Genomic DNA, 24,579 nt, shown 5'->3' with positions numbered 1-24,579 from the left:
AAAATCCTCCTGTTCTGAGGTCACCCTTTGGTGAGCATTCACATGGCACCCAAATACCCTTGTGTTTTCAGAGAATTCTCTCCACATACCTCTCCCCCAAATCTCTTTGTCACCAAGTTTCCAGTTGGATTTTCTGATCCCTGGCCATCCAGCCAAACCATTGGCCACAGCCCAAAAATTGGTATATAATTGCATATCTTTTCATTTCTCCTTCCCAGCAAAGTGTACAACCTGGTATACTGCCTCAAGTTCTGCCCACTGAGAAAATTTCCTTTACCCATTGTCCTTCAGGAATATTCCAGAGAAGGGCTGTGATGCTGAAGCTGTGACTTTCAGGGGGCACCTGCATATCTTACATAACCGTCTGAAAACCAGGCCCACGTCTTCTCTTCCTCTGTCCACTGACAGTAGGGAACTTTCCATGAGACGTTCGGTGCAGGCTGGGAGAGAGAAGGCAGTGTGGCAGGAGTGGGGACCGTGGGCTTTCAGGCAACTTCTTCACATAACTTCCTTGTGCCTTCAGGGCCTGATCAGGCCAGATCATGCACGTCCCACTTCCATTTGATGATGGAAAGCTGCTGCGTGTGCCCAACTTTATGGCTTGTTGGGTCAGAAAACACCAAACTGATAATGGGCAGTTCAGGTCACATGGTGATTCAAGCCCCCATTAAGGCCCAGCACAGGCCAAGATTTGTTTTTCAAAAGGAGGGCAGTTATCTGTAGGTGAGGGCAGGGTCCTGCTCCAAATCCTAAAGGCCTACACTGTGACCTACCTATAGAGGCTGCCAAAGGCTCCAAATATCATCCTTAATTGGAATAAGATGTGCATTGTATCAGGGCCAATATCCTGGCCGTGACACTCCACCATAGTGTTTGTAATCTGTTACCTTTGGGAGAAACTAGAAAAAGAATACCTGGGACTCCTCTATATTATTTCCAATAACTGTATGAATTTATACACATAATTTATAGTTATATCAACATTTTATTTTTTTTAATTTTTTTGATGTTTATTTATTATTGAGAGACAGACACAGAGTGTGAGCAGGGGAGGGGTAGAGAGAGGGGGAGACACAGAACCTGAAGCAGGCTCCAGGCTCTGAGCTGTCAGCACAGAGCCCGACGCGGGCCTCGAACCCACAAACTGTGAGATCATGACCTGAGCCGAAGTCGGTTGCCTAACCAACAGAGCCACTGAGGTGCCCCTATTATATCAAAATTTAAAAAAAAAAAAAATCACTTAAAAACTGTTAATCTAAAGGAAACCTGCTCCAATGTGAAAAATGGGGGGAAAAAAAGTCATCCTTATCTGCCATTGATACTTCAGGCACCATGAAATCCCTTGGAATGTAAGCCTTATGAGCAAGCAGCTTGTACACAACGTTGGGTCTGTCCCAGGGTATTTTCTTATTCTGCACCCCACTAAAAACTAATAATAACTACCTCTTTTGTGCTGTGTTGGGGTGTAAGGAGAGAAAATATATGTTAGGAAATGCAAAAATAGATGGATGGATGGATGGATAGATAGATGGATAGATGGATTATTGTTGGGATGATTTGTGGATTTTTCTCTGTACAGCATCTATGATTCCAGACATCTCCCACCTATCCTCCTCATACCTTTCTTCTCTGTAAGATCTTCTTCCACAATAACTCAAGATCCAGGTATCCTGATCTTATTCAGGATTCTCAGATCATGGATGCCCCTAAGCTCTTTAATATGTGATCATCTCTATCTCCAGAAATCACTTTCCCCATTTTCCCACCTAGCTAAATGTTATTTCTCCCCAGGATGCACCTCGCATGAAGTCTTCACTACCCTCTTGGAGAGAATCAAGCATGCCTTCCTTTGTATCTTAAAGTCTTTGACCAGAGTAGTTTCACAAGTTGTACTGTCTGTCTCCCTCAGCAGATATATCAGTTCCTTTAGGTTTTTGAGAACAAAGGACATCCTCCTAATACAAAGGAAATGTATGGCACAAAAACAGACACATAGACCAATGGAATAAAATAGAAACCCCAGAACTAGACCCACAAAAGTATGGCCAACTAATCTTTGACAAAGCAGGAAAGAATATCCAATGGATAAAAGACAGTCTCTTTAACAAATGGTGCTGGGAGAACTGGACACAACATGCAGAAGGATGAAACTAGACCACTTTCTACACCATTCACAAAAACAAACTCAAAATGAAGGACCTGAATGTGAGACAGGAAACCATCAAAACCCTAGAGGAGAAAACGGGAAAAAACCTCTCTGACCTCAGCCGCAGCAATTTCTTACTTGACACATCCCCAAAGGCAAGGGAATTAAAAGCAAAAATGAACTATTGGGACCTCATGAAGATAAAAAGCTTCTGCACAGCAAAGGAAACAATCAACAAAACTAAAAGGCAACCAACGGAATGGGAAAAGATATTTGCAAATGACATATCAGACAAAGGGCTAATATCCAAAATCTATAAAGAGCTCATCAAACTCCACACCCGAAAAACAAATAATCCAGTGAAGAAATGGACAGAAAACATGAATAGACCCTTCTCTAAAGAAGACATCCAGATGGCCAACAGGCACATGAAAAGATGCTCAACATCGCTCCTCATCAGGGAAATACAAATCAAAACCACACTCAGATATCACCTCACACCAGAGTAGCTAAAATGAACAAACAGGAGACTATAGATGCTGGCGAGGATGTGGAGAAACGGGAACCCTCTTGCACTGTTGGTGGGAATGCAAACTGGTGCAGCCACTCTGGAAAACAGTGTGGAGGTTCCTCAGAAAATTAAAAATAGACCTACCCTATGACCCAGCAATAGCACTGCTAGGAATTTACCCAAGGGATACAGGAGTGCTGATGCATAGGGGCACTTGTACCCCAATGTTTATAGCAGCACTCTCAACAATAGCCAAATTATGGAAAGAGCCTAAATGTCCATCAACTGACGAATGGATAAAGAAATTGTGGTTTATATACACAATGGAGTACTACGTGGCAATGAGAAAGAATGAAATATGGCCCTTTGTAGCAACATGGATGGAATTGGAGAGTGTTATGTTAAGTGAAATAAGTCATACAGAGAAAGACAGATACCATATGTTTTCACTCTTATGTGGATCCTGAGAAACTTAACAGAAGTCTATGGGGGAGGGGAAGAAAAAAAAAAAGAGGTTAGAGAGGGAGAGAGCCAAAGCATAAGAGACTCTTAAAAAACTGAGAACAAACTGAGGGTTGATGGGGAGGGGGAGGGAGGAGAGGGTGAGTGATGGGTATTGAGGAGGGCACCTGTTGGGATGAGCACTGGGTTTTGTATGGAAACTAATTTGGCAATAAATTTCATATTAAAAATTTTTTTTTAATTTAAAAAATTAAAAATAAAAAAATACAAAGGAAATATATTTGTTCGGGGTGTTTTGTTTTGGAACAAAATACAGGGCCAGATACATTGGTTGTTGTGAGGAGAAGCTCAGGAATTCTGAGGAGATTGAATTGTGGTATTCTCTAACTCTGAAGATGGGAGAAGGTCTCGGGTGTGCAGAGACTGGAAAGAGCCCAACCCCAAGCAGAGTTTCCCTAGGCCCTTCAACAAACACTGTTTCTCGACTGAAGACCTGAGGATGATGGGAAGAACAGACCTCAAGTCATGTCAATAATAATTGAAACAACTGGAAGCCATTGCTTCATCTCCTCTTTCTCTCCTGACCACGGGGAGTTGTCTCTCATCCCACTGGGGGGTCCTGGTAATTGCCAGCTCTTAGAGTGACTAAGGCATTCTCTATTGATCACCTATGTGATCCTACTAGTTCAGGGTACATGGAAAAAAAATTTCCTTATATTTTCCTCAATCCCAATCCCACTCCAAATGACTCCTGTTTTAGGCATTCCTTCTGGATTCTGAGTCCTGCTCCTGCTGTGTCTTGCCCCCCTCTGACCACAGGGCCAGACCCACAAAGACAAGGATGATCCCAGTAAAGGAATGGTGGAGGCTGGCCCACAAAATGCCTCCTGGCATCCATCCTCCCACGTAAGCTCCTCTCACGCTCAACAGGGATGACATTGCAACTTTCAGGATATGATGGAAATACTAAAACATGACTTCCAAGTCCAGATCACAGAAGACATTGAAGTGTCCACCATTCTCGTTTGGTTCTCTCACTCTAGGGAAAGCCAGCTCTCATGTCTTAAGGACACTCAAGTAGTTCTATGGAGAATTCCTTGTGATGAGAAGCCGAGACCTCCTGCCAACAGTCATAGGAGTGATCCAGCTTGGAAGCAGATGCTACCGCCCCAGTCAAACCCTCTGATCATTGCAACTCCAGTTAGCATTTGGACTGCAGCCTCATGGGGGACCCTGAGCCAGAACCTGATAGCTATCGTGTTCCTGAATTCTTGACCCACAGAAACTATGTAAGATAATACATCATTATTGGAATTCTAAGCCACTAAATTTGAGGAAAGTCTGTTAAGTCACAACAGGCGATTATAACAGATTTGTGTACCTGGAAGTGTGACAAAACATGCAGGTGGCTTTGGAAGTGGGCAACAGGTGGAAGCTGGGAGGACACTGAGATACGAGTCAGGGAAAGCCTGCAGAACTTTGAGGACACCGTCAGAGGAGCCTCACGGCATCTGAGGAAGCTGCGAGTAAAGGCTCCAAGGAAAAGTAGAGGACCAAGACTCTTCTCTCCCACTCAGACCCAAGGTTGCCCAAGACATGAGGATTCTGAGGAAAGAGCAGGAACTCTTACATAGCTTGTTAGTTATAGATCAAGAGGACACTCAGTAAGGAAGGATGGTGGGGTGGAGGGGATGGGGGTGGGGGACTCAGGAGAAGGGAGAGGTGGTTAGGGCCATGGACTGTAGACCTGAAAGACATACAGTGAATGCGTTTGTCGAATCCCTCACAGCATGCTACCCTCAGATGCTACCCTCAGCACCCACTACCTCCCAAATAATTCAATACACTAGTTCCTCACACATTCACTGAACATCTCGGATGTGTCACTCTTCTCCTAGAAAGTCAAGGCAAACAAGCATGTGCCCTTTCCGAAGAGAACTAATCAACCCGGTGTGAGAGCCATATAGATGTATACCTGCCTAGAACACAGAATGGTATTCTGGTATTCGGGCAGCAGCCCGAACTTTTAGAACATAGGAGAGAGGAAACGAATTCCATCAGAAATGGCTGGGAAGACTTGATGGAAGATGACATTATCTGGGCCCCGAAGCAATTTGACCCCTTGTTCAGATAGAAAAAGATCATCTAGACAAAGGGACGGGCAGGAGTCCGTACAAAGGTGCACACCAGTGTGAGAGCCAGCGAGCAGGCTGCACTCGAAGGCCTGGCTACGGAGCAAATGCGCTGATGCACCGTCCTCCATTGGCTTACCTTCCCCTTCCTCTGCGGAGGACGGAAGCCTGGCCTCGTTCTACACAATGTCCCTTCCATAATCGTAGAAGCCAGCAAGAGGGGATCGTGTCTACACAGAAACACTGTGAAGATCAAATTGGAAAAGCTCAGGAAACTTGAAGGCAATATTCCAGCATTAATTACTATTTTATTATGATGACTGTGTTGTAGTTAACTGTTGATATTAACGATTGATGATAACCTGCTCATCGTAAGTTTCCCTGATTCCTTTTGGTCCCGGTGTTGGTCCTCAGAATTTGGTCCTCAGAACAAGTCTGCCTCCAGCTCTCTAAAAACCAAAGGAGTTCTGGGGCGCCTGGGTGGCGCAGTCGGTTAAGCGTCCGACTTCAGCCAGGTCACGATCTCGCGGTCCGGGAGTTCGAGCCCCGCGTCAGGCTCTGGGCTGATGGCTCGGAGCCTGGAGCCTGTTTCCGATTCTGTGTCTCCCTCTCTCTCTGCCCCTCCCCCGTTCATGCTCTGTCTCTCTCTGTCCCAAAAATAAAATAAACTTTAAAAAAAAAAAAACAAAAACCAAAGGAGTTCTTACCCTGCCTCAAAAGCACTAAGGAAGCTACAGGTGTATGGCATTTTATCCGTCGCGGGCAGAAGAACCCAGCACCCCAAAATGGCGCACTCCAAATATACTTCTCAGGGCTAAGAAGCAGCCTTCTCCCTCGACCCTCCAAGCCATTTGAAGATCTAACCTCTATAACTCTACAATTCCTCCCGTGCAGGAAACTAAGATTGGACTCATTGTTTCCCTAACTTTGTTCTCAAAGATATTTGACTTCTAGTCCCCTGCTACTCTCTGCTCTGGGCCTGAAATAAACAGGTGCCTAGATCTTAGCTCTCGAAGAAAGAAAGAAAAAGTAAGGCACTGGTATCCACCCATTATCTGGCTTCCACTCTTTCTTGGTTCTAACAACTCAGGTTTATGGCTAGACTCTGGACCCTGCGTGATTCACACCTTGTTTCCCCAAGATTCCCTGTACATAGGTATAGTCATGTAACCAGGCTCTCATCAAAGACCTAAAACAAAGTATTGTGAGAAATCCTCCCAAAAGACATCTGATGTAAGTCCTTTCCCCCTTCCTTTCTCTCCTTCTGGCTGCCTAGAATATAGACAAGATGTCTCAAGCTCAGGTAGCCATCTGGGAATGTGGCATGAAAAGCAAGGTGAGGGGCGCCTGGGTGGATAGTCAGTGAAGCATCCAACTCGTGACTTTGCCTCAGCTCATGCTCCCGTGGTTCACGGGATCAAGCCCTGCATTGGGCTCTGTGTGCTGACCAGGCAAAGCCTGCTTGGGATTCTCTGTCTTCCTCTCTCTCTGCCCCTCCCCTGCTCACACTCTCTCTCTCTCTCTCTCCTAATTAACTACTAATTAAAAAGAACAACAAACTGAGGCTAATGGGACAAGACAAAAGGAGTCTTAGATCCTCGACTCCATGATGAATAATCAGAGCCCAGGGCAACCTCCACACTCCTATGTGAAAGTGAAATAAACTCCGTTCTTAACCATCCCTCACTATTGTCTCATGCCCAAATCCAACCCTACACAACATGTAATTCCCTCCTGTGATTTTTGCACACTTGGTTGCTATGTTCTGGCTGAGTTCCAGAGCCACAATTCCTACAGTTCTCCAAAACCGAGAGGGGAACCTGGTCAATATACCTTACCCTGAAAACATTTTGGAGATGACAGTTCTGAACAGGACTAACGCTAATAAAAATGGGAGAGCAATGAAAGTCTATTTTGATTCCTGATCCCCTTAATCAGACCAGAGCTCTCCCTCCTATAGCACTTATGTTGGGGGAAGGGGTGTGGCTCCAATAGTGGCCATTTAGTGAGAAACTTAGTGGCCATTTATTCTCTTAGCGAGAATAGAAACCAGTATGTCTTCACTTCTATTACGGGTAATTGAATTTTAAACCTTAATGTTTAAACGCTAACACTAAAGACTTTATACATTCCGTTAAAGGAAATTCGGCAACATTCATTGGATAAATATTAATACCTACATGTTAGAAAATGATCTAGGAAGTGAAGATTTTTCATGAGGATGACAGAGACAGACCCTGCTCTTCAGAAGTTCAAGATGTCATGGGGAAACTGAGTGCAGATTCAAAGGCAGACGAGAATTTTAGTTACTGAGATGCATGCTGAAACATTCAGGGCAAATTTTGTAATATCTGCCACTCTGAAATGCATCAGAAATAGGGTACATTGATGAAAGAAGGGAAGAATGGGCAGGCAGATAATATGTGATAAAGCATGTTTAGTGAATGGTTAACTGTAGAATCTTAGGGGGTCAGTATATTGGGGTTCACTATAAAATTCTATCAATTTTTCTGTACGTTTAAAAATTGTCTTGGGGCACCTGGGTGGCTCAGTCAGTTGAGCATCCGACTTCAGCTCAGGTCACGATCTCAGTTTGTGAGTTTGAGCCCCCCATTGGGCTCTGTGCCTGGAGCCTGTTTCAGATTCTGTGTCCCCCTCTCTCTGACCCTCCCCCGTTCATGCTCTGTCTCTGTCTCTCAAAAATGAATAAACATTAATAAAAAATTATCTTATAAACATTGGGGGGGAAGCACACACAGTATACTACTAAAATTACTCTGGCATCGACATAATACAATTCCCTTAGAGCTCTGAAGGAACAAGGTTATTTCTGCTAAATAAAAGCACAGTCATGCGCAACAAACATGATAGCTTTCAGAAGGACGACATGGTTTTGAAATGTAGAAACTTATCATGGATGTTAACAGGAGAGATAACCCATGTACATCTATACATACCCATCATCAAAGCAAAAATTGCACTAGACAGCATTGAACGGGCAAGGAAGACTTCATTGAAGGCTACTGTAATAGAGGAGGGAGGCCAGAACTCAGCCTGAACTCCACTCCACTGAAACAAAGGACGGGGCATTTTAAGAGGTAGGAGAGGTGGTGGAAAGTATTGGAGGTTGATCAACAGGATGTGTTATTTCCTGAGCTTGCAAATGTTTTTGTCTGTAATTAGACCATCTGTTTGTTAATTAGCTCCCATCAAAGTCAGTTTCTGTAATGGACAGAGTCTATGACAAAGTCATAGGTTGAAGCCCTAACCCCCAGGGTAAGGGTATTTGGAGACAGGGCCTTTAAGGAGGTACTTAAGAATGAATGAGGTCTTAAGAGTGGGGCCCCAATCCAATAGGTCTGGTGTCTTATATGAAAGGTAAGGGAAATCAGAAGTGGGTGCCCACAGAGAAAGGGCCCTGTGAGGACACAGCAAGAAGGCAGCCATGAGGGAGGCCAGGAGAGAGGTCTCAGGAGGACCAAACTTGCCAGCACCTTGATCATGGACTTCCAACCTCCAAAACTATGAGAAATACTTCTGTAGTTGAAGCCTTCCCATCTCCTTTGATGTTTACATTTCAAAGAGATCGCTCCCAGGGCCCTGAGAATGACCATCCGTGGGCTGTAAATAGAAAGAACTTACAAGTTTCTTTAAAAAAGTATTCTAAGAAAAGGGATGTTAGGAGCTAATGTTAAGATTAGTCTAGCTGGGAACTAGAACATTAAGGCCATTTTGGCCATGGTCATGACTGAACTGAGAACTTAAAATACACACAAGAGTGGAACTCCTGGCTGACTCAGTCGGAAGAACATGCAACTCTTGATCCTAGGGTGGTGAGTTTGAGCCCTGTGTGGGTACAGAGATTACTCAAATAAGTAAATCTTTAAACAAAAAATACACAACATGGCGACCGCACATAAGGAGGTAAAAATTTTCTTCAGCCAAGATAAAAGGAAATCAAGTGAGTTAGTCCCAAGCCAATCTCCAGAATGTCAACAAAGACTAGCAAATGACGACGATGATGATGATGTTAATGGATGAGTTTATTTGTATGGCATTTGCATGATGAAAAAATGTGGGTTGACATTTAGTCTCTATGTGAATATCTTGTTCCCCAACAAGCTTTCTGCCCATGGTTTTAGCATCTACTGATGACCCAGGACTGGCACCCTTTTCATTAATTCTAGAAAAGGGACATTTACCGAACATGCGTGTATTCAATAAATATCTACTAGGAACGGTGGCAGGGCTGGGAACTGGGCAGGCAGGGAGACAGCGGCTGCCCTTACTGACCATCTAATCTCCTCACACAGTGTGACCCCAGGATCTCTGTGTCAACTATGGCTCCTCCTGAACCATGGATCATAGGAACTGCCTCAGTGAGCACTTCCTCAAAGCTCCCATCGAGGATGCATAGCCAGAACCTGTTTTAAATGCGTAGGTGGGCAGTTTATTCATTACATAGAATGGCTTCATTGCACACTAGGGTTTCTTCCAATTAATTAGATTGACAAAACCAGGTAGAAAGAGAATCAGTCTCTTTAAGAAATTATTTTCGGGGCGCCTGGGTGGCGCAGTCGGTTGAGCGTCCGACTTCAGCCAGGTCACGATCTCGCGGTCCGTGAGTTCGAGCCCCGCGTCAGGCTCTGGGCTGATGGCTCAGAGCCTGGAGCCTGTTTCCGATTCTGTGTCTCCCTCTCTCTCTGCCCCTCCCCCGTTCATGCTCTGTCTCTCTCTGTCCCAAAAATAAATAAACATTGAAAAAAAAATTAAAAAAAAAAAAAAGAAATTATTTTCAAAGTGTTAAGTGCAGACCATAGGAAATTCTATGCAACTGTTAAAAAAGACGAAGTAGACATGTGTGGGACAGGGAAGGATGTCCATGATTCACTAAGTGAACCAAAGTGCCGAACAGCAGGACAGCTCTCTTGGCAAATACACTGAAAACACAGTTTGCTAGGATCTGTGTCGAACTGGGAAAAGACACTTGGAGAGTGAGAGTCGAAGAGAACAGTGGGTGAGCAGGGATGAACTTTCTTTGTGTTCCAGTTGACTACTCAGTGAGCATGTACTTTCTTAGCAATTAAGAACTCTGGAGAGAAAGGCTAAAGGCCCTTGCATCCTGCAGGCCAACAGAAAAAATACAATCCTGGAGGACCAAACTGCCCAGAAACATTTCAACACCCTACATGTGACCACTCTGGGGCGGGGGGGTGCCTCTCCCATCTGGAACCTTAAGTTCCCTGTCCCTGGTGACACCAGGTAAGTCCAAACAAGCGGTGCAAATCTAAAACATGACTAGGTTAGTCCCAAGCCCAGAGTCCCCTCTTTGCCTCCTGCTTCTCCTGCTGCTGGGGGTCCCACCTCCCCCCCAAGAGAGAAGCAGGACCTGGTAAACCAGCAGGGAGCGATAACCTCAGACCTGGCTTTGCACACTGAGTCCCTCTGACCCCTAGATGATGACGTTCTTGCTATTGCTTCGGCTTGCAGGCATTGCTGTGGATGCTTCTTCGAAGGCACGATTTCTTTTCTCACATTGGACATATCGTGCTTCGGCTGTGCTGTGTCCTGTCCTGTCCTGTCCTGTCCTGGAGGGAAAGTTTCGGTCTTGGCGCAGGAAGACAGACAAGTACTCCATCCTTTTGTAAATCCTGTGACCCAGATGCTTCGGGCTTTGCCTCTTTCCTTGTTCAGGTCTGTCTGTCTGTCTATCTTCCACATGTGTTCTAGTGGGGCTTATGGATTAACAGGGAGGTGGCCAGGGAAGCTGTTCCTCCCCGGCTCCTGGAAAGCCCCGCCCACTCTCTACCTTGGACTCTTATCACCCCAACAAGGGAATCCTTCCTCGCCCTGCTCCCCCACACTCTCTGGACATTCTGGAAAACAGAGGTTTGATTCAGGGCCCCTGCTTGTCATCTTCCCGCCCTTCACCCGTTACGTCGTGAAGTCCTGCCTTCTTCGCAGGAGGCCTCTGACCTGGCCGTGCCCAGTACTCATGTACCACGTTCCCAGGATGTTTTGCCTGTTTGTTTTCTGCTAAGCTGTCAGCCAGATGGACCATAAGCCCCTGGCGGGCAGGAGCCACCTTGTACTTGCCCTGCACCTAGCCCCATGCTCTGCACACAGTACTGCTCCCCAAAAACGTTTGTCAAAAGAATTCATCTGGTAACAGTGCACACACTCAATGGTCTATAGAATTTGCCGCTATTCCTGAACCCCAGACAGTTGGAGGGGAGAGCGGGTCGAGGATTCAGGAGCTAAGGATGCGGGAACAAAGAAGGGAGCTTCCTCCCTCTCACAGTCCAGCCCTTCAGAGCCTTCCTTGGGCTGTCATGGAGACCTGGGAGTTAAAAGGACCATTTCTCCCCATCCAGCCCCCAGCTGATTCTGTCTCACGTGCTCACTCTCTTTGCTACGACTCCACTCATGACGCAGTCCAGACCTGGACAACCTTGTTTAACTTTTATGCTCCCCTTCTTATCTTTCTCCTTGGACTTAATGTCTTGAAGGAACAAGATTGTCCTATAGAATTTTCATAGTTTGGACTTGGCTGAATGCATCCCCCTGCCTGTTTCTATTGTTCTGCTGACAATGTTTTCTATCAACCAGCTGTTCAATTCAGAGGCCTGATCAGTTTGAGGTTCACTTTTGAATTTGCAAAACTACTTCTTAGTTGGTGTTGAAAATAAGTATCCTATTACATTACATTAAAGATTGGGCTGGACCTTCAGGTGGGATGTAGGACACATGGGAGCCTGGAGGCCTGGGAACAAAAAATGAGGAGACCGGGGTGGCGGGGTGGCTCAGTCGGTTAAGCATCCGACTTCGGCTCAGGTCATGATCTCGCGGTTCGTGGGTTCGAGCCCCGCGTCGGGCTCTGTGCTGACAGCTCGGAGCCTGGAGCCTGCTTCAGATTCGTGTCTCCCCCTCTCTCTCTGCCCGTCCCCCACTCACACTCTGTCTCTCTCATTCTCTCAAAAATAAATGAATGTTAATTTTTTTTTTTTTTTAAAGATTATGAGGAGTTTTCAGCTGCTTGGGGACAAACAGCATCCACTTCAAAGACTTTGCGATGCTGTCGAGAACCATGAAGTTCAGGACCATCCTCTGTGTGGAATGAGAAATTTACTCAAGAACGTGTTTACAAAATAAGCTCCAACCTCGGCTTATTGATAGTTTTACCTCCCTACGCCTTTCAGATCAGAACTGGTGCGTTCTACCTCTTTCCGGATTACTGTGCCAACTGAAACAAAGAATCAGAATTGCCCTAAAGATGTGAAATATTTTCAAGATTTGGCAAATGAATAACATTTGGATGCAATTTCTATTTTAGGGAACAAAACGTGTTATTTTACATCATTGCCCAAACTACTTCTCTAGAATGAAAAAAACAACAACAACAAAAAAAAACTCAACGAGCTGAATTGACCAAAGAATTTGAAGGGCCCAAATCACGAAGTCACACAGCTTCTCGCTTTTGATGTATTAGAGGAAATGTGGAATGTTAGCGGTTACCAGAACACGAGATATAATGAAACAGAATTTCAGCCGTCAAATCCTTCTGACTTGGGTCCTCTGAGAAGCAGAAGCCAAGACGGGATTAATGTGCAGGCATTTCGATGGGGGAAGCCCCTGTGAGAAAAGAGGCAGCACCCTGGGGAGGCTGCGGTTCAGACCCCACGTGAAGGAGAGAGGGGCGGGAGTTTGGGTGACGGTATCCTGACAGCTACCCAGTCTAGGGAAAGTACCACAAGGCCTCAGGGAAGTCTTTAAGTAAAAGTAAAAAGGTAAAAAAGTCCTTACATAAAAGTAAAAGAGAGGAGTCCCATGTCCCCCAGGAAGGACCTGCCTTAGTATCCCATCAGGCTCAGTCACTGCCTGGGAACAGCCTTGACACATCCATAGCAATGGACCGCAGAGCACGGCCTGGGGCCTGTGACCAAGTGAGCACCTGTAGGCGAGGACCCGAGGGTCATATTCTCCTGCCACCACAGCATAAGCCAGATAAACCCTCAGCTTGGAAAAGAATGATTTTTTTTTTAATATTAGTATTATAGGAGAGAAAAAAATAGTTTTCTCCCTACCCTTCCAAGTTCTTGGCCCAGACCCCAGTAAGAAGACAGATTAACAAGAGAAAAAGAAATATAAGTTTATTAATATGTATACCTCGTGTACACATGGGAGAGGCCCAGGGAAAAAGAGTAACTCCCAAGGCAGTTTAAAATTGCCTTAAATACCATCTTAATAGGGAAAGGGGGGTGGCGTCTGGGTGGCTCAATCAGCTCTGACTTCGGCTCAGGTCATGATCCCACAATTCGTGAGTTCGAGCCCCGCATCAGGCTCTGTGCTGACAGCCTGGAGCCTGGAGCCTGCTTTGGATTCTGTGTCTCCCTCTCTCCCTCTCTGCCCCTCCCCCATTCATGCTCTCTCTGTCTCTCAAAAATAAACATTAAAAAAATTTTTTTTATTTAAAAAAAATAGAGGGGCGCCTGGGTGGCGCAGTCGGTTGGGCGTCTGACTTCAGCCAGGTCACGATCTCGCGGTCCGTAGGTTCGAGCCCCGCGTCGGGCTCTGGGCTGATGGCTCAGAACCTGGAGCCTGTTTCCGATTCTGTGTCTCCCTCTCTCTCTGACCCTCCCCCGTTCATGCTCTGTCTCTCTCTGTCCCAAAAATGAATAAACGTTGAAAAAAAAATTAAAAAAAAAAATAGAGAAAGGGGGGCGTGGATGTAGGTCTTGCAGGGGAGAGTGGGTACATGATATTTAGGAAAGATGAATGGGCCCTGAGAAGAACAGAAGGGAAGTGTGAGAGTCTGTGACCAAGTCTGGATGTGGTGTTGACTTTGAGTTTCCTCTGCAATGAGAAGAGTCCATCCTTCCTATGATCCCACTACACAGGTGAAGAAATCAAAGGGCAAAGACTTGTCAAGTGCACATCAAATCAGCAGCCAGATCTGGCTACGCTAAGCTCTTACAGGGGAACGCCTGTGAGAAAACTAACCCCTTTGGATGCCACCGGATGCTTCCACCAAGATACCCTTCAGGCCCCTGCAGTGACGTGTCTCCCACTTGCGTTATTGGCCTGGACAAGAACAAAGAGACCCCTGTGAGTAGGCTGCGTGTCCCTACTGAACTGCAGTTTTTCCACAGTAGAAGTTTCTGATGGGGGCTGACCTGGACTGGGAGCTTCTCTAACTCCAGATGCCCATGAATATGTTCACATGGGTCTGTGAAGAAAGCCAACACATTTGGTTTCTTGGAGCGTCAAACTCGCGTCTCCTATTCAACTCTTTTCTTTGTAAGAATCCCTTGGTACCTGGCCAATACCTTAATCACAGCCTTGTGAGACCGTGGGCAGAAAATCCCACCACATCACACCAGACTTTTGACCTACAGATCCGTGAGCTAATGACTGTCATTGAGGCAGATGAGTTGGCGGTAATCTGTCGCACGGCAACAGAAGACTAATACACTAATACACATCCCTTTAGGTGTGGAGAGGTGCAAAGAGAATTATTTCATGATTAGAATAATTTCCGCTTAGGGGGCAAGCTCATTTGGTTAAGCGTCCAGCTTCAGCTCGGGTCATGATCTGGCGGTTCGTGAGTTCGAGCCCCACGTCAGGCTCTGTGCTGACAGCTCAGAGCTTCCAATGCTGTGTCTCCCTCTCTCTCTCTCTGCCCCTCCCTGCTCATGCCCTGTCTTGGTCTGTCTGAAAAATAAATAAACATTAAAAAAAATGTTTTAATAAAATAAAATAAAATAATTTCCCCTCGGACCAGGCTCAGCTCCATGATTTTCAAACCATGTTTCTCTTTCACGACCCACATGTCCAAGCTGGTACCACAGGACATGCAAATATTGCAATGCATGCTGTGGCTCTGTCCCTCTGTGTGTGACATCCCGAGTTCACCACAGCGGACTGGTCCCACTTGGAAAGACCAGCAATTACTTAATTATATATGAACCTGTAGGAAATCAAACTGCCCCAGATTTGTCAGTGTTTTTATAAAAAGCCCGAGCCTCCTGAGACACAGAAATGTACACAATACACACATAGGAAATGCTCCTTGTCATTTCCCCTGGAAGCTTTTTACTCATCCAATACTATGAGAATTAGAAATGAAGCCGTTTGTCTAGTAAATTGCTCTGTTCTCAGAGGCCCACGAATTACGGCCTGAACTTTGACCTTAGGCTAAGCCCCAAAGTATCAGGAAGACTGGAAGCCTCCTTTCCAGGTATTTCGGTTTCATAGGGTATAGAGCCCGGTTCTCGGAGGTCTCTAAATTGGAAAAGCACGACTGAAGGGTTAGAGGAAGTACCTGGGCCTGGAGAGATTGTACTTACATTCTGATTGTACAATAAGGACAATAAGGACTGAGGACAATAAGGACTCAGGGCCATTATGATTCCAAAGAGACCAGGACGGAAGGTGCAGCCTGGTCGGGGCGGGGCAGGACGGCCACAGATCCCCACCCCGGGGACCGGGGACCACTAGCCGCTGCCACTCCAGGAAGGGAGTGAGAAGGGGGAGGGAGCTGGGCCGGGCGTCTTCCCGGGGTCTTCCCCAGGGTTGTGTCAGAAGTCATCAACCTTGAGTCCTCAACGGGGTGGGGGGAAGGGGACTGCAGGCTGATAATGAAAGGGTTGATAATCAAAGACCTATTTCTTTGACCTTGCTCCTCATGCCCTTGGAGGAGTTTGCAGCAGGCAGGTGCACAGCAGCTACTCCTAACTGATGAGAAGAACAAAGGCAAAAGAAATGTAGATCACATTAAGTGTCCTTGCAGCCTGCAGCCCATTGACAAATATTCGAGACAGGCGGCGGAGACATTCCTCGGGGAACTGACAACTGCCTAACTGTTAATGCTTTGCTAGAGGCAGAAAGCTCAGTATCAGCCAGACCGCCAAGGTCCTATTAGTCTTCTTTAAATTATGAAACCCCTTTGGAAACTTCCTTTATCTCTGCCCCTCCCCCGCCCCAACTAAAAAGTATATAATCAGTCACCCCTCACGATCCCAGAGCAGCTCTTTCTGCCCATGGATCCTGTCCAATGCCTTAATAAAAACGCCTTTTGCACCGAAAAAAAAGTCTCAAGAATTCTTTCCTGACGGTTTGTTCCGGGACTGCACATCACATCAGTAATACTTGGATTTTCTTTTTAAAATTTTATTATTTATTTGTTTATAATTTATTTTATTTTTAATTAATTTATTTTATTTTTAAATTTTATTTATTTATTTTTAAATTTATTCATTGATTTTATTTTTTAATTTTATTTATGCATTTATTTTGAGAGAGAGAAAGAAAGCAGTGGGGAGGGGCAGAGAGAGAGGGAGAGAGGGGAGAGAATCTCAATCAGGCTCCCCGACAGAGGGCTCTATCCCACACCCCTGCGATCTTACCCTGAGCCCAAATCAAAAGTCAGGCGGTCAACTCAACTCACTGAGCCACCCTGGTGTCCCGCTTAGATTTTCTTTAGGTCTTGGATGCAACAAGATTGTTGGACTGTATTATAAGCCATCTTTTGTGATTGACCAGGGGCCGTCTTCAGCTAGTTTGATTAACATCGAGGAGCACTTGAGGAGGGCAAATCTTCATCACTTAAGAGGAAAGGGTTTGAACAGATAAGAGTGGAGAGTGGAGGTGAGGAAATATGGGAAGATGGTGGGGGAGATGGGAAAGGCAAGGGCAAAGAAGGGAGGATGAGGGGAGAGGAAGTTGGTAGACGGTTAGGAGACAAAGTTGGTGAAAGTAAGAGGTTAATGGAAGGTGGAGAGGGGAAGATGGTGGCAGTTCAGGAGTTGTTTGTGGGAGGCAGAAGGAAGTGGGTGGGAGGTGAAGAGAAGTTGGTGGGGGGCGGGGAGAGGAAGTGGGCAGGAGGGAGAGAGGAGTTGTGGGGTGCAGGCAGAGGAAGTGGTGGGAGGTGAAGAGAGGAAGTTGGGGGGGGGGGAGAGGAAGTGGGTGAGAAGTGAAGCCCGGTGGGGCCAGGGAGAGGAAGTGAGTGAGAAGAAGAGAGGAGCTGGTGGAGGGCAGGGAGAGGAAATGGGTGGGGAATAGAAAGAGGAAGTGGGTGGGAGGTGGAGAGGAGCTGGGGGGGGGGGGCAGAGAGAGAAAGTGGGGGGATGAAGAGAGGAAGTGGGTGGGATATAGAGAGGAACTGGTGGAGGGCAGGGAGAGAAAGTGGGTGGGGGGTGGAGAGATAAAGTTGGTGCTTGAGAAGTTGCCGGAAGTGGAGAGAGGAAGTGGCTGCATTTGGAACCGGAACTTGGTGGGAGTTGGGAAAAGGAGAGCACATAGCCTCCGGCAATTCTGCTCACACCGGAATAGCTGTTTTTGGTTTTAGTTTTTGGGTTTTGAAGGTGTTTGTTTTCATTGCTCTGGACAGGAGGCAGAGAGCTTATTCGGAGTGAATTTTGTTTTTGGGTTTTGGTTTTTTTAATTTTTTTAATGTTTTATTTATTTTTGAGAGAGAGCGGGAGAGAGAAAGAGCAAGCAAGCAAACAGGTGAGGGGCAGAGAGAGAGGGAGACACAGAATCTGAAGCAGGTTCCAGGCTCTGAGCTGTCAGCACAGAGCCCGACGCGGGGCTCGAACTCACCGACTGAGATCATGACCTGAGCCTATGTCAGACACTTAACTGACTGAGCCACCGAGGCACCCTGAATTTTGTTTTCTTTAAGTCACATCTTTGTTTTTATGAGTAACATGTGACCACTTACAAAATACTCTTTTGGTATCATCGTACTTTGCAATTTCAATAGAGCCTTCGGTTTTCTCAAAGTGAAGACGGCACAGTGCCCTTGGGTGAATGTGTGTAGACACATCCGAGTAGGTTGCAGATTTTGTTCCCAAAACTGCTCCAGGAGGACGCCACTGTCATCTCTCAGGGCAGGTCTTCTTTTTTTTTGGATACTACTGCTGATGGAAGCCTGGAAGACTCTGGGCCATGTGATTCCCCAGAGACTGCCTGGGGCAGGGGGTGGGGGTGGGCGCTCACCCACCACGTTTCAGGTAAGCAGCTCTCCCTCACCTGCCAAGTCCCACCTTCTCCTCCAAGAAGCCTTTCCTGGTTGCCCAGGAACCATCCTGAATTAGCCATGTGTCCTGTGGTGTCTTTTCGGTTCAAAGTCCTGTCTGTTCGGCTAGATTTCAAGTCCCAGGAGGGCAGACACTGCCTTGTACTTTTATTACCTGAGACCTTGGCAGAAGTCACTAAAAATACTTGCCAGACGTATCCTCCGGGGGACAGTCTGTGTGTCCGAGGGGTCTGTGGCATCCAGGCACTTTGCTAAAGCTCAGGCGGCAAGAGGTGGGGACTAAGGACGCAGAAGGTTGAGGAGCTGGAGTGGAGACCCCTCCCTCTGCAGAAGGACCTTCTGAGTGAGCGTCGGGGCCTCGGCTCCCTTTCTCTCTCACAGATACTCACTCTCTCTGCCTTGACCTCACCGTCAAATCTCAGTCTGGACCTGGACACCCTTGGTAGGAAGTGCTCAGTGGACAAAAAGTCTGTCATTCAGTATGACGGTGACAGCAGCAAGGTCAGACCTTCGGGTCTCTCTGGATCATGAGAGAGCAGCAATGTTGGACCAACGCTTGGCGGCAAAAACTGACATTGAGTACAGTCTGGCTGTCAAACGAAGAGTGTTCCAGTGCAGGTGGCTTTGCTAAGAAGCTAATGAAGCTTCGGCTTCAGAACCTTCCTTTGCTCTGGTTCCTCCCATAGCCCTCGAAGGAGCTTTACAACGTGTTGACTTGGTCATGTTGAAAAATTTGCAAAAGTAATATATTTGCTGACAATTGATTAGAGGCCTGACAGTTTTACTCTGACACCCTTTCCCTTAGACTTCCCTCCGTGTCAGGTGGAATTGGTGGCATGTTTTTGGTTTCAGTTAAGAGGAAAATGAGGGATCTACATATATATATATATATATATATATACATATATATATAGTTAGTGAGGTATTTTATGTAGTAACGGTTACCTTTCTATACAATGGAAGTCATTGCTATTGATTTGTGGCCAGAATTGTGTGTCCTCACATTCATATGTTAAAGCCGTAACTCCCCAGTGTCTTATAATGTGATTATATTTAGAGATAAGGCCTTTAGAAACATAATTACATTAAACTGAGGTCATTAGGGTGTAGTCCTGATCCAACCTGCCTGTGCAGTCCTTACAAGGAGAGGAAGTACACCAGATATGTTGCACGGAACGCCATGTGAAGACGTGGGCGAAGTTGTCCATCTGTGAGCCAAGAGAGAGACCTCAGAGGAAACTAACCCTGCCGGGACCTTGATCTTACACTTCCAGCCTCCAGAACTATGAATTATTAAAAACTATGGGAAAAAAAATTGTTGTTGAAGCTCCCTGTCTGTGGTATCTTGGTTTGGTAGCCTGTGATATGACATAATAAGAAATATATACACGGTCTTAGCACTAGGTCGTGGCATAGAGTTTCTTTTTTTTAAGGTTTTTTTTTTTAAGACTATTGTCTTTATTATTTCTTTTTATCTATTTTTTTTAAAAAAATTTTTTAACGTTTATTTATTTTTTGAGACAGAGAGAGAGACAGAGCATGAACGGGGGAGGAGCAGAGAGAGAGGGAGACCCAGAATCGGAAGCAGGCTCCAGGCTCTGAGCCATCAGCCAAGAGCCTGACGCGGGGCTCGAACCCACGGACCGCGAGATCGTGAGATCGTGTCCTGAGCCGAAGTCGGACGCTCAACCGACTGAGCCACCCAGGCGCCCCTCTATTTTTTTAAATCAAAGTCTACCTCCAACTTGGGGCTTGAACTTGACCCTGAGATCAAGAGTCACATGCTCTACCAACTGAGCCAGCCAGGCCCCACCCTCCCCTCCAGCACAGTTTCTAAAATGCTTGTAAACTTCCTGAGTGGTAGGTGTGAGAGGAGTACCTTTTGTTACTCAGAAGAGGAACCTAGCAGCAAATAAGAGTTTGTGCTAATGAGCTGACCTTGGAGACTGGAGGATGGATGTCAGAGGAATTATGGGTAGAATTTTCATCCACACACACACACACACACACACACACGCACCCCTTCCCTCCTGGAAGGGAAGAAGGGCTGGGGATTGAGCTAATTACCAATGGCCAATGATTTATTACATACCTATGTAATAAAGCCTCCATAAAAGCCCTCAGGGTGCCTGGCTGGCTCAGTGGGTGCAGTGACCAGTAAATGAACACATGGAAAAGCAAGGGTGAGGGAGTGAGCAGTAGAGGGGCTTCTAAGCCTGTCCTTCCTCAGCCCTGGAGTTACCGTAGGTCATCTCCTTACACAGTCACTTTTATATTAAAGTCCTCCCCTTTAAATCATGGTGTAGGGGGCACCTGGATGGCTCAGTTGATTAAGCATCCGACTTCAGTTCAGGTTGTGATCTCACGGTTCATGGGTTTGAGCCCCACATAAGGCTCTGTGCTGACAGCTCAGAGCCTGGAGCCTGCTTCAGATTCTGTGTCTCCCTCTTTCTCTGCCCCTTGTGCTCTGTCTCTGTCTCTGTCTCTCTCTGTCTCTCTCTCTCTGCCTCTCAAAAATCATGGTGTGTTACCCAAGGGATACAGGAGTGCTGATGTATAGGGACATTGTATCTCAATGTTTATAGCAGCACTTTCAACAATAGCCAAATTATGGAAACAGCCTAAATGTCCATCAACTGACAGATGGATAAAGAAGATGTGGTTTCTATATACAATGGAATACTACTTGGCAATGAGAAAGAATGAAATCTGGCCATTTGTAGCAACGTGGACAGAGGTGGAGGGTATTATGCTAAGTGAAATAAGTCAGGCAGAGAAAGACAGATACCATATGTTTTCACTCCTATGTGGATCCTGAGAAACTTAACAGAAGACCATGGGGGAGGGGAAGGGGGGGAAAGTCACAGAGAGGGAAGGAAGCAAACCATAAGAGGCTCTTAAATACTGAGAACAAACTGAGGGTTGATGGGGGTGGAGGGGAGGGGAAAGTGGGGGATGAGCATCGAGGAGGGCACCTGTTGGGATGAGCACTGGGTGTTGTAGGGAAACCAATTTGACCATAAATTATATTTAATATAAAAAAATAATTAAAAAATCATGGTGTGGTATCTGCCTCTTGACCACGGGCAGACTGTTATTCTCACCCCTGTCACACTCTGCTGAGCCCTTTCCCCATCGGGTTGAGAACAGTTGACTAAGATCTCCTACTTCATAGAGCCATCACTTGAGTAAGACATGCTCTAAGTTACAGAGTCCACACAGTTCGCGGGTCTTTAGTCTATCCCAAGGCTTGGTGCCCTTTCTGATTTAGAGCTAGGCAGTGGGTTGAACAGGGCACTCTGTGAATTTTGGTGTACAAGGGAGCAATGAAAATTCTGGTCTGATTCAGACTCCCATCTCTATCCAGCAGGGGCCAATGGTGGGTGGTGAGAATCACAAGATGTGAACAGTCCTCAGACTTGGGTGGGGCAGCTGCAAAGTGGGTCCCCACGATCTGTTCATTCATTAGGAAAAGACTCCCAAGGGTAGAGCTGGAGGGGTGTGGCTGGAGTCCAGTCCTCTGAGAGGAGGCAGCTGGGAAGGGTGTGGCTCTCCCTAACCTCTGGGTGAGGTCAAGACTACACTGGCAGTAGGAGAGTGGTTTGGACAACAGCTTTAGAAATAGGGTTGGAGGGGCGCCTGGGTGGCTCAGTTGGTGGGCCGTCCAACTTCGCCTCAGCTCACGATCTCACAGTTTGTGGGTTCGAGCTCCGCGTTGGGCTCCGTGCTGACAGCTTGGAGCCTGGAGCCTACTTTGGATTCTGTGGATTCTGTGTCTCCCTCTCTCTCTGCCCCTCCCCTGCTCTTGCTCTGTCTCTCTCTGCCTCAAAAGTAAATAAAACATTTTTAAAAATTAAAAAAAAAAAAAAGAAATAGGGTTGCAACATCCAAAAGGAGCAGATGTTGCTCTAGCTATGTTCTAGGTACACACCTAATGATTTCAGACTCAGCCCTGGGCAGAGTGCCTGGCAGCCAGCCAGCCTCATTGCAGAACTGCCCTAGTGTGGACTCTGAGGCTGCCAAGGGACCCTGTGCCTTGTGGAGGACTGGTCAGGTGTCTGTGTGTGTGTGTGTGTGTGTGTGTGTGTCTGTAAGTGAAAGATAGAGAGAAAGAGAGGTGTGCATGATGGGAGGGGGCAGGAGAGAGGAGAGTGCACGTGTGGCTTTGACACTAACTTATTTGTGACTGAGGAAGGGTGAGTGTGTACACTGGGAGAGTGTGTTGGGTGTGAAAAGGAGTACAGAGGAAAAAATCCTCATTTAAAATGGAGTCAGAAGCCCTGAAGGGAACGCTGTCCTGCACCTATCATTCCTTGCAGGCTGCATAACCAGCAGAGGGCAGGAAGATCACGCTTGTCTCTACAAAGGCAGCCGCTTTCACACAGGAATTGATCTCCCGCTTTTAAGAAAAAGAAGGAAGATCTTCCCCTGCCCCAGCAACAACCCACTGAGTACCACCAGCCGAGGAGAAATCTCCACAACCTCAAACGCTTGCTCTTCTCCAATGAAACTGTTCAAAATAACCCTCCCCTGATTCCTACTCAGCCCTAATAAAAGCCGACCTTCCCTTTCTCCCTGCAGACTTGCCTATGGGTTGCCATAGGTGGCTTGTTCCAAATTGCAATTCCCTGCTATTCCTTTTTTGTTGTTGTTAAGTTTATTTATTTACTTTGAGAGAGAACAGAGATAGCAGGAGTTGGGGAGGGGCAGAGAGAGGGAGACGAAACCGTGAGATCAGGATCTGAGCTGAAACCAAGAGTCAGAGGCTTAGTCCACTGAGCCACCCAAGCTCCCCTCCTCTGCCCTTCCTAAATAAACTTGTTTCGCTAATAAAATAGCTGGCTATTTTACTTTTTTTAATTTTAATTTATTTATTTTTAAATTTACACTCAAGTTAGCATCTAGTACAACAATGATTTCAGGAGTAGATTCCTTAGTGCCCTGACCCATTTAGCCCATCCCCCCTCCCACTACCCCTCCACCCACCCTCAGTTTGTTCTCCATATTTAGGAGTCTCTTCTGTTTTGTCCCCCTCCCTGTTTTTATACTATTTTTGTTTCCCTTCCCTTCTGTTCATCTGTTGTGTCTCTTAAAGACCTCATGTGAGTGAAGTCATGTGATTTTTGTCTTTCTCTGACTAATTTCACTTAGCATAATACCCTCCAGTTCCATCCACGTAGTTGCAAATGGCAAGATTTCCTTCTTTTTGATTGCCGAGTAATACTCCGTTGTATCTATACACCACATCCTCTTTATCCCTTCATCCATCGATGGACATTTGGGCTCTTGCCATACTTTGGCTATTGTCGATGGTGCTGCTATAAACACGGGGGTGCATGTGTCCCTTCGAAACAGCACACCTGTATCCCATGGATAAATGCCTGGTAGTGTAATTGCTGGGTCGTAGGGTAGCTCTGTTTTTAGTTTTTTGAGGAACCTCCATACTGTTTTCCAGAGCGGCTGCACCAGCTTGCATTCCCACCAACAACGCAAAAGAGATCCTCTTTCTCCGCATCCTTGCCAACATCTATTATTGCCCGAGTTGTTAACCTTGGGTATTGTTAATAGTGTTGCTATAAACATGGGGGTGCCTGTGTCCCTTCGAAACAGCGCACCTGTATCCCTTAAATAAATACCCAGTAGTGCAATTGCTGAGTCATAGGGTGGTTCTATTTTTAAGTTTTGGAGGAACCGCCATACTGCTTTCCAGAGTGGCTGCACCAGTTTGCATTCCCATGGCTCTTTCACTTTTAAGGTGGATATGGGTGTGTGTGGGGGGCAACTACAACTTGTGTGAGAGAACTCTGGGGAGTTTTGTTGTTGTTGCCGTGTGTGTGTGTGTGTGTGTGTGTGTGTGTGTGTGTGTCTAGTATTTCCCAGAAGTGTGTTGACAAACGATTGTATTTTCGACTCTGCACAGGTCAGCGTGGGATGGAAGGGGAAGGCGTGCGTGTACGCAGAGTGAGGGGGTAGGATGCGCTTGGGTGGGACCATGTGTGTATGAGGACCTGTGTGTCAGGGAAGTGTCTGTGACACCAATGTTTCTGGAGATGACAGTGGAAGTGTGTTGGAATCTTTTGTGTGGAAGAATTTTGTAGAAGATGGGCAGGATGTTGTGTTGAAGGAGCGTGGATCGGGTGTGAGGGAGCAAAGGTAGGTGGGGAGGGGGAAGCCAGTGTGTCGTTGTAGAGGGTGCGGGCAAGCGGGCTCGTGTCTGTGGGAGAAAGTATGCGTGGTGGGAGAATGGGTGTACAGGGCGGTCAAGGGGGGTGTGAGGAGACCTTCTGTG

The 24,579-nt window shown here is 46.4% G+C and overlaps 1 protein-coding gene across 3 annotated transcripts in view; it reads right to left on the bottom strand.

Moving 5' to 3' along the window:
- LOC125166138 (UL16-binding protein 1-like) overlaps positions 1-24,579 on the bottom strand; it is a 38,086-nt gene that overhangs the window by 12,271 nt on the left and 1,236 nt on the right. The gene's annotated exons all lie outside the window — the stretch shown is intronic.

Source organism: Prionailurus viverrinus, chromosome B2 (assembly GCF_022837055.1).
Source record: "Prionailurus viverrinus isolate Anna chromosome B2, UM_Priviv_1.0, whole genome shotgun sequence".
NCBI classification, from domain to species: domain Eukaryota; kingdom Metazoa; phylum Chordata; class Mammalia; order Carnivora; family Felidae; genus Prionailurus; species Prionailurus viverrinus.
Note: the sequence above shows the minus strand (reverse complement) of the source record. Positions and strands in the feature narration are given on the sequence as shown.